General features: G+C 40.3%; 1 protein-coding gene and 2 long non-coding RNA genes across 3 annotated transcripts in view; 2 read left to right on the plus strand and 1 right to left on the minus strand.

Annotated features, from left to right (window-relative positions):
- LOC310664293 overlaps nucleotides 1–14352 on the minus strand; it is a 99446-nt gene that overhangs the window by 66932 nt on the left and 18162 nt on the right. The window lies entirely within an intron of this gene.
- Nucleotides 1–14352, plus strand: part of RAB8B (RAB8B, member RAS oncogene family) — a 37866-nt gene that overhangs the window by 7523 nt on the left and 15991 nt on the right. The gene's annotated exons all lie outside the window — the stretch shown is intronic.
- On the plus strand, nucleotides 190–9684 carry LOC310664074. Its single transcript, XR_014504771.1, has 2 exons — nucleotides 190–2952; nucleotides 5330–9684. It is a non-coding gene; the product is annotated as an uncharacterized lncRNA (long non-coding RNA).

Raw genomic sequence — 14352 nt, forward strand, 5'->3', positions numbered from 1 at the left:
AAGAAAAAGAAAAAACAAAACTAATCAACAGATTAATAAACAATATCCATACATAACGCAGGAATGACATTCATTACCATTTTTGTCCTTTTCCTTAAAGCATTATATTTTTAAATATTTAAACCTTTTCCCTACACCTCCCTTGACCTCCTACCCTCCCGTTTTCGGGTTTCTTAATAAGAACATTGTTCTATTTTCAAAATGGTCTTTGAGAAGTGCATAAGCAGAACATGGGTCCAATAGCTTGTGATCCTCCGCAGCCACCACTGTTCAGAAACATACTTTCCATCTGCTAATCAGGGTACAGAGACACACATGTTTGACTGTGGTATCATAGTTCTTATCTGTGTTAGGCTTGAATTAATCTATTGCTATGTGATGTTTGTCAGATTAAATGTGTTGGGTTTTATAATACGCAGTGAGAGAGTTGTTCTCTCCAGAGATGTTGGATTTCTTCTGCTGGCAATAGTAACATAGCAAATTTATGAGTTAGCTTTCTTATCCACTGGGAGGAGTTCAAATTCAATGCAGAAACTTGCTGACTATGAAACAAACTTTGGAATATTTACATTCTTATCCAAGATGATATCAGTATCTGGCAGGGTGTCCACAAAGGCTGTTTGTATGTCAAATGACTGGAACAGATTAATATTTTTTTTACAGAGTTTTTTTGCCTCTGGGTTTCATTATGTCTGTCTCTAGTTTGTTTGATTAAGATAAACCTTTGCATTGGAGCATCAGCTTCTAATAAACAACAAAAACCCCTCGTATTTTGGAAGACAATATAAAATGAAGGAGAGCTGTAGTAATAGAGAGACTTTGCTTTAGAAATTCTAGTTTAGTATGATAGTGTCATACTTAATTTAAACTTATAACAACTCTTTGGTAGTGTATTGTATCATCGTATCTAATAAGTCAAGCTTTTTCCTCTCAGAATTGTATGAAAAAAATCTGTCAACTGCTGATTCTGAACTTTCAGTTTGAGTTTGAAGGACTTCATAAATTAGAAAACTCATGAATTAAAACAAGCTTCTCAACTATTTTTCATGATTGTTGCTGTGGTTGTGTATTCAAATATGCATCCATTTTTCTCTGTGTGCAGAAGATGGAGGCATTTGAGATGCTTGGTGGCTTTATGACCATGTCACAGAGACAAGATATTTGGCAGACTCCCAGACTGTGCTCTTGAATCAAATTCCTGAAGATGTTGTGCAACATTTAGGAATACATTTCCAACATAGCCCTTAGAATGTTGCTGGCTTAGTAATTGAATCAAATCCTATAGAAATCCTCATTAGTATCATTTGAATGTTTGCTCAGTAATATTATTTTAATACTTTGTCTTTAAAATTAATTATTTCTGAGAGAAAATGTTCTGAGTGTCAAGTTTTTATCCATTTCACACCAAGCTTCCAAGCATTCCGTGCCAGGCCTGGGGTGATGGAAGTGGGAGGAGGGGCAGGCTAGGCCACTTGGTTTGCAATGGCCTATCTTGGCTTTCTGTAGTAGAGTATTGTATTCACCTTAAATAGCTTACCATTCCACAGCCATGTTAAAATGCTAGTTTAAAACGGCTTCCATGTTCTGCTTATAGATGCAATGCTTCTGTGCTATTGAAATGTGAACATTGCAACTCTTCCCTTTTATATGTGTTGACAGGTCTTTTGGTGAAATGGCTTGGGTTGAATGGGAGAAGCATCTGCACCTTTTGTCTTTCCACATGACAGATGTCTGAAGGCATCATCCCAATTCACAATTGGCAGATGGAGCTTTCTTATATGCTGCTGTCTCATTTGACTGACATGGAGACAAATGTCTTGTTTAAATATCAATTAACCCTTAATAACTTTAGGAATCAGTGCAACTTCTGACTGAATAGCATATGCTCTGAGGAACTTACTGTGAGCCGAATGAAAAACAGCTACCATACCTTGATCCTTTGTGTTCTTCAAAATAAGTATTTTGCACACATTGTTATTTGATGGCTGGATGTGGATTGAATGTGTGTTTCTGAAGCTCCTTGCTGAGTTTTCAAAGCAAAGCACCCTACCCTAACTTTAGATCAACCTCTGATTGCAGGCAGACTTCTGTTTCTTGGAGACTAGCAGATAGCATTCTCCAGTTCACCATTATCTATGGAGTTCTGTAGTTTAATAACTTTCCTAACATCAAGGCTCCTTAGCATATGCAGTGTTTGCAACAAGACTCTTACACAGGACTATCCAATCTCCCATTTATTTGCTTCTCACCGATTTCTTTCAACCCTTAAATAAGTTAGGAACTGTACCTGGGAATGATTTTGCTTTGCATTACTCTGTGTGTGGCTTCTGTGCGGACAAGGAATGCTTTGCCTCTAGCTAAAGGTAGCCTCTGAATGTAAGGTTTGACTCCAGTGATTTACCATTGTATAACTGCAATATACACTTGTCTGTATTGAACTGAACTTTAATATCTGGCTTCCTGAGAGATGCTAGCAGGTTTGCAGTTTGATAAACTGTGAACATAATTTCCGTCTAAAGGGTATCTTTTTAAGCCATGTTTTGCTATTTGTTTGGGGCACATTAATGTTAACTGAGTTGACATTTGTTTGCATTCTCACTTGTGGTGTGATTTGGTTTTTAGGTGCACTTTAGAACATTCTAGTTGGGGAGTTGGGGAAGGAAAAGAAGTGAGCTGGCTGCATTATTAAATCTGCTAAAGAAAAGGGAGAAATATTTTCTTCTTCTCTGCTTCCCTTTCTCCTTTTGTCTGAATAGATTAACATTAAAGGTGGGGTGGTGCATAAATATTGCCTTATCACAGCTGCTTGTTGGCTTGGATTTGCTGTGCTGTGGAATTACGTTAGGAGAACTTTAAAAAAAATGTACTTTATATTTGTGAGTGCCATGCAAGGAACAACATGCCAGTGGGACAATTCTGAGGATGACATATTTTGAGAGGCAAAACATTAAGGTAGCAGTAATTTGTTTGCATTCAGAACTGAAATTTAAAAACAGAGAAATTAGTATGGAGAGCAAAATAAACTATTGGAGAAAATCTGCCACTTAACTACTAAGACAATCATTTTGTAAGTCTTTAAACAACAGGTGACTAGACGATTTCAATAGCCTTCCTAAGGCAGGGAATACCCTGATTTGCTATTTAGGTTTTAGGTTTCCTTCTGTATCTACCTGGTAATAGTCAAGTGACTTTTAATAACTTTCCTAACATCTTTTCCTAACAGTGACTTTATCCACTGTGGCTTAAATTATCCAAATTTATCCAAATGGCCAGGGCATGGAAGAACTTTTAGGCTTCCTTGAATCTCAGTTGAGAACAGTGAAGGGTCAGGGAGAGAGAACAGTTGGTCTTGACTGCAGGTAAACTTGAGGCTTATGGGCCAGTTAGACAAATAGACCCCCACCCCGCCCCTGTTCATATGTGTGTGCTAGGATTCTCTTTAGAAATAACTTTGTACATGCTATTACAGTGGTACCTCGTGTTACAGACACTTCAGATTACAGACGCTTCTGGTTACAGACTCTGCTAACCCAGAAATAGTACCTCGGGTTAAGAACTTTGCTTCAGGATGAGAACAGAAATTGCGTGGCAGCCGGAAGCCCCATTAGCTAAAGTGGTACCTCAGGTTAACAACAGTTTCAGGTTAAGAACAGACCTCCAGAATGAATTAAATTCTTGATCCGAGGTACCACTGTAATGTGAATGCAGGGAACGACTGATTTATGCACTTCCAATTGACTTGTGCACCATGGTGACCCAGAGGTGGCTGGAAAAGGGAGTGGGGCAGAGACGGAATGGGCTTAGGTGCACTCTGACAACACATGGGGGTAATCTTCAAAATTAGCCAGGAAGGGCGTCTGACAGCTCCACCATCTGAAGGTGCATGCCTGGGGATCATTGGATCATGTCTTTTTTTTTGCACACTAATATCAGATCCTGTAGAATTCTATCAGTTATGTTTTATCTGTACAATTGGACTGAATTTCAGGAACCAAAATGCTTTTTCTGTGCAGCCTGAGCAGGAGCAGGAAACATTATAGTTAATTGTTGTAGCTTTTCATTTGCCCCACCCCATTGCCCTGCTCACAGTTGTGAAGAATATTCTTATGATATCAATAGTCCATGTCACCATTAAGAAAAGGAGGTCAAAATAAGTCAGTATATATGTGGACTGTCCCTGGATAAAGTGACTTTCCTTTTTAAAGTTCTCAAAGTTCTTAACCTAGCTCAAGGCTGTCATCTGAACTAGCCAGATGTTTAACAGATAATCAATCACAGTCAGTCCTTCATTTGAAAAATAAGATTTTAGAACCGTATTTCCCTAAAACGGCAACTAGACATTCCATTTTGGCAACTGCAACCTTGGTTTAAGGAGCCTTTTGGCACCTAGCTTATATATCTGAGTTTCTAACACTGGCGTGGGGGTGTGCACAAATTGGTTGTTGCCTGTATAAGCACATTGACCCTACACTTAATGAGCATTGCAGAACTATAACACTCCCCCTCTGCTCTCCTCTTCCTGCATGGTCTAGATGAGAGATAAAAAGTGTCTGGTTCTAACTTCACATCATGGTTAATAATCTTGGTTTCTTTGAATGAAACATAGTTTAACACTAACCACAGTTTCCAAATAAAGAATGCTCCTCTCAGTGCACAAACCCATGGCTTTCTCATGCAATACTAAATTTTGTGTGAACCAAACCAAACTCTAAACTGAATCAGTGCCCTCTACTAGATGCAGTGAATTTAAAGATGGTTACCTATGTAAATTAAGAACCAATTTGATCATTGACCGTACATAAATATTTACAGCCTACTTACTCAACATAGGTATTTCATTTCTACCTCATATGTTGCCCCGGTCTGCGCAGTAACTATAAACCCTTGCTTTGACCTATCAGTCATGGGAATTTCATTTTTGTTTGCTCCTTTCTTTTTGTGATGGCACGGCTGGGCCAAGGCAGAGGGAAAAGCAGACAGGAGCAATATTGGAAAGAGGGAAATGTGGAATTGTCTAGTGTGCAGGGTGTTTTTCCACACCTAGTGATACCTTCTGGTTGTAAGATACTATATACTGTAATAATAATTTAATGAAATTATTTATATAGATATGTTTTAAAATCTATTAAGCAATGTTACGTTCTAAAATTAGTAAAAAATAAACTTGTTTTTAAAACTTATACAAAATGTCTCCTTTACCCCTTCTATAACTAATGCCCTATTTAGTTGTAAATTAGTGTTGCCTAGTGGTTGGATTTGCACAATTTAAAATAAAATGTGAAGTATATCAATAGGAAACTTGATTTAAATTTGCCTTTTTTTCTTGCAGATTTAAATTATGAAATGTAATTGTTTCAAATCCCCTTGACTGGATTTTGCTGCAAGCAAGGTGGATTTCAGAGTTGTTTTTGGAGCTCAGCTGTTAAAAATGGAAGAATGAGATTGTCTTCAGTGTGCTGCTCTGTTGTTGATTTGAATGGGATTTTAGGGCTGCTTGGAAGAGGACAGATGAGCCAGGCTCTCTGTTTAATCTGTGGACTGGAGAGGTGGTCTTCCTCCTGATAATATTTTAATCTTATCTGTTTAGTCACTGTTCATAGGTTTACTAAAGGGGGTGAGGAGCTACCTCTGCTGGGTTTAAAGGAGGAGAGCCTCCAAGACCAGTGACAGCCAGCACATGTCCGTCTGAAAATGAGCACTTCTTGAAAGTGAAAATTCATTCTCTGCTGGAATGGAATTCTGTTCAATTCCCTGTTAGCCCTATGAACTTCATATGGTTGCATTCCATACTGCTTATGCAATGGACTTCTCACAGTGAAATCCTTATACATCTTAATGAGAAGTTATTTGCATGCCTGAATTTCCCTGAACAATGATCTAACTGTTGGAAGTTTGCTGTTTGACTTAGGATAGTGGCTTGTAACAATTGCATGATTGATAGCTTGAAGAGACTATTTCTGTAAGTAGTCAGGTTAGCAATTTATTTCTTAAAGGGACACTGATACTAACTAATAGCACTTGAATTGGTTTAATTTGGCCTTGCTATCATAGCAATTCCACTTATGGCCACACTTTTGTGTATATTAGCATAGCTAGTGATTGCTTCTGCCGCTGGTACATACACCTTTGGTACGAAATGCACACAATAAATGATATTGGATTGCTCCCCTGCATATTTTGGTATGCCTTGAAATGGAAGTATGAATTGGATATATCCAGTCATCTTCCTAATATCTCAAAACATTACAGAACAAGGCCTTGCCAATTTGAGTCACCTTGAATGTAGAAGGACCTTTTCAGGGTCGGGGGGAGGGCCTCTTCTGACCCTGAACCTAAAGATCCAATGAAGCTTTGGCCATCTTGAGCTGTGAGGAAATGCTTCCTCCATCGCAGTAAATGATTTAGCATTTTATTCATGTTAATGCCCTGCCAGAACATGTGAGACGTGCTCTTGAGGTTTTGTTGTAATTTCATCATTGGGACATTTTTGACAAAATGAGATCTGTAAAGGACTATATGAAACTCTCAAATTAGTTATTTTAGTGCTTTATTCTGGAGGGTCTTATCACAGGCAAAACCTACCTGCAGAATCTTGAAGCACCTGCCAGCATTGCTATACTTGCTTTGACCTGGTTAGTGAGTCCTAAAGTGCACAAGAATAGAAAATGTGCACAAACTCTTTCTCCTTATCCACAGCAAGCTTAATTATGGAGCCTATCATACTTCACCTTTAATCCTTTTTGAATTCAGACCATTATAATGTCTACTCATGATGGTACAAGTTCAATTGTATGGATCTTCTGGAACTAGTAAACAAGCTAATTGAGGCTATGGACATTGACACATTTGGAGCAATGGTGGTGGTGGCAGAGGTTCTGCATGGAGCTTGTGACCTCAGGGTCATCATGTGTATGCTGTTCTCCCTTCCACTCTCCAGGACCAGGTGCAGGATTGTGGGCATGCTCCTAATACCAGGTAACTTTTATGGGGGGTCTCCTGTTGCTGTATATGAGCCCCAAGTTGAAATTACTGTTGAAATTACTCTTAAAACTTATGCTGGTCTTTGTATTGAAAGCTGTAAATAGGCTGGAAACAAATGTTAAAGTAATACTCTCCTTGAATAGTAAAGGAATTTACACCATCCTCTTTCAAACTATCCAGTTTTTGTCTTTTGGAAGGGTTCTTGCCTATTAGTGTCATACAGTAAGTTTTTTTTTGTGTATCTATCAAAGAAAATAAACCTGTATTTAACCCAGTATCCTTGCCTATTATTTGGCAATATAATAGGGCCAGCAGGCCATGATGTGTATGCTGGATTTGCTCTCCTCACTAAAAAAGGCCACAGTCATTGGATCACATGCTACTTATCTTTTGGTGCTTCTATCCTGTGCTTTGGGTGAAATTGTTTATATATCCATGAAAATGCCAATGGATATGTTTTGGGAGAAGAAAGCCAAAGGTTAAAGTTCAGGATAAGTTGCCTTTGTGACTTTGTACAGCATGAAACTAGTATGTTGCAATTGTACTCCACCCTCACAAAGATTATGAATGTGCCTCCCATAAGCATTATGTTCCTCAAATCTCTAGTTTTTTGCACAAGTAAGGATGTGCATAAGCAAGACTTAATATTTCTTTCAACTTTAAAGAAGGGAGGCTGAGCAATCTCATACTTTAGGAGTTTAGAGGCTAGTGTAAACATATTTTTGATTATGGAAGTGTAATAGAGGAAATAAAAAGGGAAATTCCAGGCACTAGACTTGATCCTTGGAGTCCAGATTTGGTGCATTTATACCTTTCAGCACTTTCACAAAAGACTCATATACACATGTAACAACTTGCAGGTATGTATCTACATGTCAAATTTTAATCCCTGGACTGTAAAGTCAACATGATCCCCTCAGGGTTTTTCTTTCTTTTCCTTTTCAAAAAAATTCCCTGCCCACCCCTTTGGAGGTTTTTAAGCAAAGGTTGGATGGCCATCTGTTTTAGCTGAGATTCCTGCATTACAGGGGGTTGGACTAGATGATCATTAAAAACCCGGAAAAGAAGGCAAAGGAGAATCTGGGGGAAAAACATTAGGAATCAAAGAAGAGAATAAAGTAAAATATCTAGGAGTTTGGCTTACATCTAACAATTTAAGTCTTATTCAAGATAACTATGAAAAAATGGACAGAAATAAAGAAGGATATGGAAAAATGGAACTGCATGAATTTATCTATGATGGGAAGAATATCAGCAATTAAGGTGAACATATTACCAAAAATTATTTTTTTTAATTTCAATCATTTCCGGTGATCGCTAACACTAATTGTTTTAAACAATGGGAAAAGGACTTAACAAATTTTATATGGCAAGGCAAAAAAGCCAAGGATTAAGTATAAAATACTAATAGATGACAGGAATAGAGGGGGTTTCTCGCTTCCCTATTTGAGATTTTACTATGAGGGTGCATGCTTAGTGTGGATAAAGGAGTGAGCGGAATTAAAGGATGTAGGAACTCTGGACTTGGAAGGATTTGACCTAAGGACATGGTTGTGGTAAAAAAGAATTGAACATGGAGAAAAACTGGGGAACATAAAAAGACCTTCTTGAATTTAAAGATAAATCTGTAAATCTTTAAAAAGAAGTGATAGGACTTGTCACAGATTGGTTCCAGTATTTCCAAATAAAGGAGATTTTTAAAAGAGACAAAGAAAAAGCATTTGTAGAAGGTGGATCGGAATTTGAGAAAATAATATTGGGAAATAACAAAAAATATATATTGAAAGTATACAGAACTCTACTTGAATGGGAAATTAAAGATGAATCAGTGAAAGAGGCAATGATACACTGGGCGTGAGATTTCAGATATAACATTGAACTTTCGGCATGGTTAAAATTATGGAATGGCACAATAAAATTTTCGGCTGCCTATGCAATTCAAGAGAACATCATCAAAATGGTATGTAGATGGTATCTTGACACCAAATAAACTTGCCAAAATGTACAAGAGAGGATCCAATGCATGTTGGAACCATTTAGAAAAAGAAGGTTCTCTATATCATATGTGGTGGCAATGTAAGTATGCAAAAAAATTCTGGGAAATGAGGAACTCAAAAAGATGTTTAAATTTACCTTCCCTAAAAAACCAGAAGCCTTCTTGCTGGCAATAATAGGGGAAGGTATACCTAAGAAAACAAAGAACTTATTTTTATATGCAGCTGTGGCCTCAAGGAGAACTTAATGCAAAAAAAATGGAAAGAAATTATTGTTCTGACAAAGGATCAGTGGTTGCAGAAGTTAATAGAGTTTGTTGAGTTAGCTTGATGGCCAAAATAAGAAATTATGATGAAAAGAAAACAAGAAGCAAGTGAGAGCTTTTTGAAGAATACTTTAAGTCTCAAGGTTAACTGGCAAGTAGGATAAGCCTGTGAGAATCAGTAGACAAGACAAAGGGAAAGAAAAAGGAAATAATAAAGTAGGGGGAAGAGAAAAGGTAAGGAGTTGTACCTAAGAAAACGTAAGAATTTGAAATAGGATATCAATGGAAGATAAGTCAGGAAGCCTATGTAAGACTAAGGCAAGACTTGTATGGATGTAATGTGTAAAATGGAAAATGAATGCACACACACCCTCAGTAGGCCAGTGCAATATATCAATATATTGTTTAAAACCGCTATTTAAAGAAAATCATGATAACCTTTTTTTTAAAAAAAAAGACCTGGCATTTTATTGAGAATCAAGCAGGGTATTGGAGAAGCTGGGGGAAGCCTATGCTTCGTCCTGTGCAGCCCTTGCTAACTTGGCGCAAGCTCCTCTCTGCCTCCTGCAGGCAGCGAATCACAAGAACTAGCTGTGGCTGAAATGATTGAGAAACCACATGCAGCGTTAACTCCGCCTCCAGTTTCCCCTGCCTATGGCAGCAGCCGCAAGTCTCAAGAGCAGGCTGGCAAAAAAATGCAGAATCTCTGCAGCCAATCATCTGGTAGGTTGCTTAAGAATGCTGCTCCATTACTAGTCTGGACTTCTGGAGCCACTTTCCTCCTTCTTTTCCTCCTCCTGTTCTCCCGTAAACATAAATAAACTAAAAAGAAGCACCTGCATTGGTCTCCCCCCCCCCCCATCTCTGTGTGTGCACTGCTTGTGGGAGGGCAGTGGGTGTTGCGTTTGTTTATGTGATTGTGATTGTCTCCCAGTCTCTCTCCATCCCCAGGTTGGCTTTCCTGAGGGAGCAGCTCCTAGCTTACCAGTTTGATTATTAACAGAGCCAGTCCAGCAATCACTGTGGACTGAGCTCTCTCCTTCATTGTAAAAGAAAGACTTGTTCTGTATGAAATGCTACTCTTTCCTCCCATCTGTGTTTGGGGGGGCAGCGGGTGGGGGGGTGTCTCTCCCCTGGTGTTTGGTTTTGCAACAGAGCAGCTCCCAGCTTACTGGTTTTATGATTAACTAAGCACAGAGCCAGTCCAGCATTCACCGTGGGCTCTCACCAATGGTTGCTTTTCATAATAAAAAGAAAGACACTGCTCTGTGCTTGAGACGCTACTCTCCCCCCCCCATCTGTGTTGGAATGGCAGTGGGTGGTGTGTGTGTGTGTGATTGTCTCTGTCTCTCTCTCTTCCCCACTCCCCAGGTGTTTGCTTTTGGGACCGAAGCAGCTTTGTCAGCCTCTCACACATTCAATCAAGACTCAGTGTTGAGTTATATTTGAATATCTAAAAGTGTGACACTGAATTGCCCTTTTTCTTGTTTATTACGTAATGTAATTCATTTTTTAGGGAACATTCTCTTACCTTACCTATGATGTGGATGAAATAAAGGGGGTATGATTCCTTCTACAGTTTTAATTTTAGAAAAAATATATGCTAAGTTAAACATTACTGGTAGTAAGTAGTAAGTTGTCAGGTCATTACCACATTCACTTCTACATAGCTTCAGCCTTCTTTCACATATCATGATATATCAAAATATCGCGATGTTTAGCTAGTGATATAAAAAAATCAGATACTTCTCAGCTCCCATTGCATCTGCTAGCACTCGCCCAGCACAACTTTTCAGAATAATTAGGTCTTTAACGTCCCCAGTGGGACAACCAAATTTAAATACGAATTTGACCCATAGCTGTGAGGCATTTGCGAGTTTTTTTGCGGAGAAAGTTCTGCTGCTCCACCGTGACCTCCCTGCCAATTTGGATACAGTAATAGAACTGGAGGCCCCTCTACTGTCCTCAGGTCCAATATTGGACCATTTCGACTGGATACTCCCTGTCGATGTGGACAGATTCCTCCGAGCTGGAAGGCCCACCACTTGCCTCCTCGACCCATGCCCGTCTTGGCTGATTAGAGCATGCCCAGACGAGGTGCGGGTCCCCCTGGGTGAGATCATCAATTTGTCCCTTGGCACAGGGACATTCCCAGGGGAGCTGAAGGAAGCAGTGGTGTGTCCGCTCTTAAAGAAAACATCATTAGATCCTTTAGATCTATCCAATTACTGCCCGTTTTTGAATTTTTCATACCTGGGTAAGGTATTTGAGAGAGCGGTTGCTGAACAGCTTGGTAGGTTTCTGGAGGAAACACCGGCTTTGGATCCATTCCAGTCCAGCTTTCGTCCTGGTATGGGACTGAGACAGCTCTGGTTGCCCTAACAGATGATCTCTGTAGACAACTGGACCGAGGCGGGTCGGGACTGTTGATTCTTTTAGACTTGTCAGCAGCCTTCAACATGGTTGATCACAATCTTTTGGACCACCACCTTGCTGACGTGGGGATTCAGGACACAGTCCAACAATGGCTGCGTTCCTTTATCTCAGGTCGGGGACAGAGGGTGGTGCTAGGGGAGGAGATGTCATCTTGGCACCCCTTGGTATGTGGAGTGCCGCAGGGCGCAATCCTTTCCCTGATGCTTTTAAACATCTTTATGCGCCCCCTTGCCCAGATTGTCTGGAGTTTTGGGCTGGGTTGTCATCAGTATGCTGATGACACCCAGCTCTATCTGTTGATGGACGGCCATCCTGAGTCGGCCCCGGACACACTGACCAGATATCTGGAAGCTGTGGCTGGATAACTGCGTGGGAGTCTGTTGAAGTTCAACCCTTCAAAGACAGAGGTCCTCTGGCTGGATCAGGACGGCATGGAGTTGGGGGGCCAACTCCCATCTCTTGCGGGGTCTCAACTTGTGCCAGTGCCTTCTGTCAAGAATTCGGGTGTAATCTTTGATGCCTCCCTCTCCATGAAGGTGCAGGTTGCAGCTACCGCAAAGGCAGCATTTTTCTATCTCCGCCGTATCAAAAAGTTGGTCCCTCACCTTTTCCTGCCCTGGTCTGGCCACAGTGATCCATGCGACAGTCACCTCCAGGCTTGACTACTGTAACTCGCTCTACGCAAGGCTGCCCTTGAAGTTGTCCCAGAAACTCCAGCAGGTGCAGAATGCCGCGGTGAAGCTCCTTATGGTGTGCTTGCTGGGGAACCACATTCACCCAGTGCTTTTCCAGCTGCACTGGCTCCCGGTGGAGTACAGCAAGTGTTCTGGTTTTCTAACCTTTTTTGGGAAGCTGAACGTCTGATGCGGCTTCCGCTTGAGTGCAGGAAGTTCCTGCAAGCAATTAGAAGTCATGCCTTGGTTGTCAAACATTTCAGAAGTTGAACGGGCTTCCAGAACGGATTGCGTTTGACAACCAAGGTTTGACTGTATTAACCTTAAGTTCTTTCTGACAGAGGGGCCGTCACACAGCTGAAGATGGGATTGGATTTATGAGAATTAGCGCCAAAAGCCATCCTCTGGCTACAAATAAGATATGAAACGTGCCTCGTAGTGGCACCTTAGAGATGAATAACTTATTGTGTCATAATTTTTGTAGAGTAGAGCCTAGTTCCTTAGGTGCAATATTGTCCTTGTTGGCTGGTTATTATTAGTTTTATGTGTACACAAATCCAGAAAAGGTTTGCAAACTCTTATGATTCTCCTTCCTAAAATGGAAGGGTGCAGTAGGGCAGTCGTGTTTCTGTGCAGATATATACACTAGCATAATCCATTCAAAATACCAGTCATTAGTAAATTCTTTTTCTTGAGATCCTAATTTAACATCTGAAGAGACAATGACTTTCTGCAGTGGGGAAGATAATCCATATCTTCATAGATCTATTTTTGATCTTGCTTAGCGGAAGAAGACATCTGAGCAGTGTATTGCAAATGTCTTGAAATCTCGTTAAATCTTGACTAGCCTGGCTTGATACAGCTTTATACCTGAAGCAGAAAATCTAAATCACAGCCCCTTTCATAATTAATACAAGACAGAAGCCTCTGGAAAATTCTACAATGGGGCTTATGCGGGAGGGAACTTCTATGTTTTTCTGCAGCTTCCCATTCATTTCAGTTGTAGCTTGCACAGGAAAACTTGCCTGTGGATTCTGCTCTGTTTGTGTTTGGTCCAAATGTGCCCTAAGTCTTCTGCCAGTGGCGTTCTCTTTACTTTAATTCTTGGTCAATCCACCTCTGCTTGGGCATAATGTTCCTCAGTAGCATTTTCCAGACTTCCGATACCTGAGGCAGACTGTTCAGCTGAGCAGAAACTGGAGGTACATTCACTCTTACACATATACACACTGAGAAGTTCATAACACTCACTGTGTTTCTGTCAGCTCCTGTTCTGGGCATGACTCTTGATGTGAAAGGGATTTGCAGAGAGGAAATATGGGTTAATTCTCAGGGTGGTTCAATTATATGGCATCCCTGCCTCATGAGTAGTTGCAATATTTAATCATACCTGATGCAGACAGAGCAGTGTTATCTGTCCTAGTGTAGGCAAGGCTAGAGTACTGGATCATGCAGAGACTTAGGAAACAGATGTCTTTGTAGGAAGGTACCTGGGCTTGCCCAAGCCTTTTAGTTATTCTTTATCCTCATGGCATATCAGCACTACTGCCATGGCACACAATTTACGAGTTAGCGACCAAAGCTTTCTCACACTAGTGGGGATGGGAAATTCAAAATATCTCTAGCTGCTGCCTGGCTAAACTCTGAAACCTCCTGTATCATGTTCTTCAGTGTGTAAAGTTCACTTTAGAAACACTTTATTTCATGCTTCATGCAACTTCTGCAGCAGGAAGCAGTCGGTCACCAGACCTGTGCTGTTGATGGGTGCAGCAGCTCACCACTTCCTGTTGCTGAAGTGAGGAAACAAAAGAAACGTCAGCGGGTGGCTCATTCTAGCCACTCATTAAAAGCTGCAAGTAGTTGTAAGACTTTCCATAGCTTCCATGAAGAGAGAGAGTGTGTGTAAAAAAAAAAGCAACCCACGAACCCTGTGTACGTTTCTCAAATTTGAACAGGAATTTAGTTAGTGATTGCAACTGCTATGTTATGGCACACATTACA

The sequence above is a fragment of the Podarcis tiliguerta genome (assembly GCF_965153285.1).
Source record: "Podarcis tiliguerta genome assembly, chromosome: 14".
Lineage (NCBI taxonomy): Eukaryota > Metazoa > Chordata > Lepidosauria > Squamata > Lacertidae > Podarcis > Podarcis tiliguerta.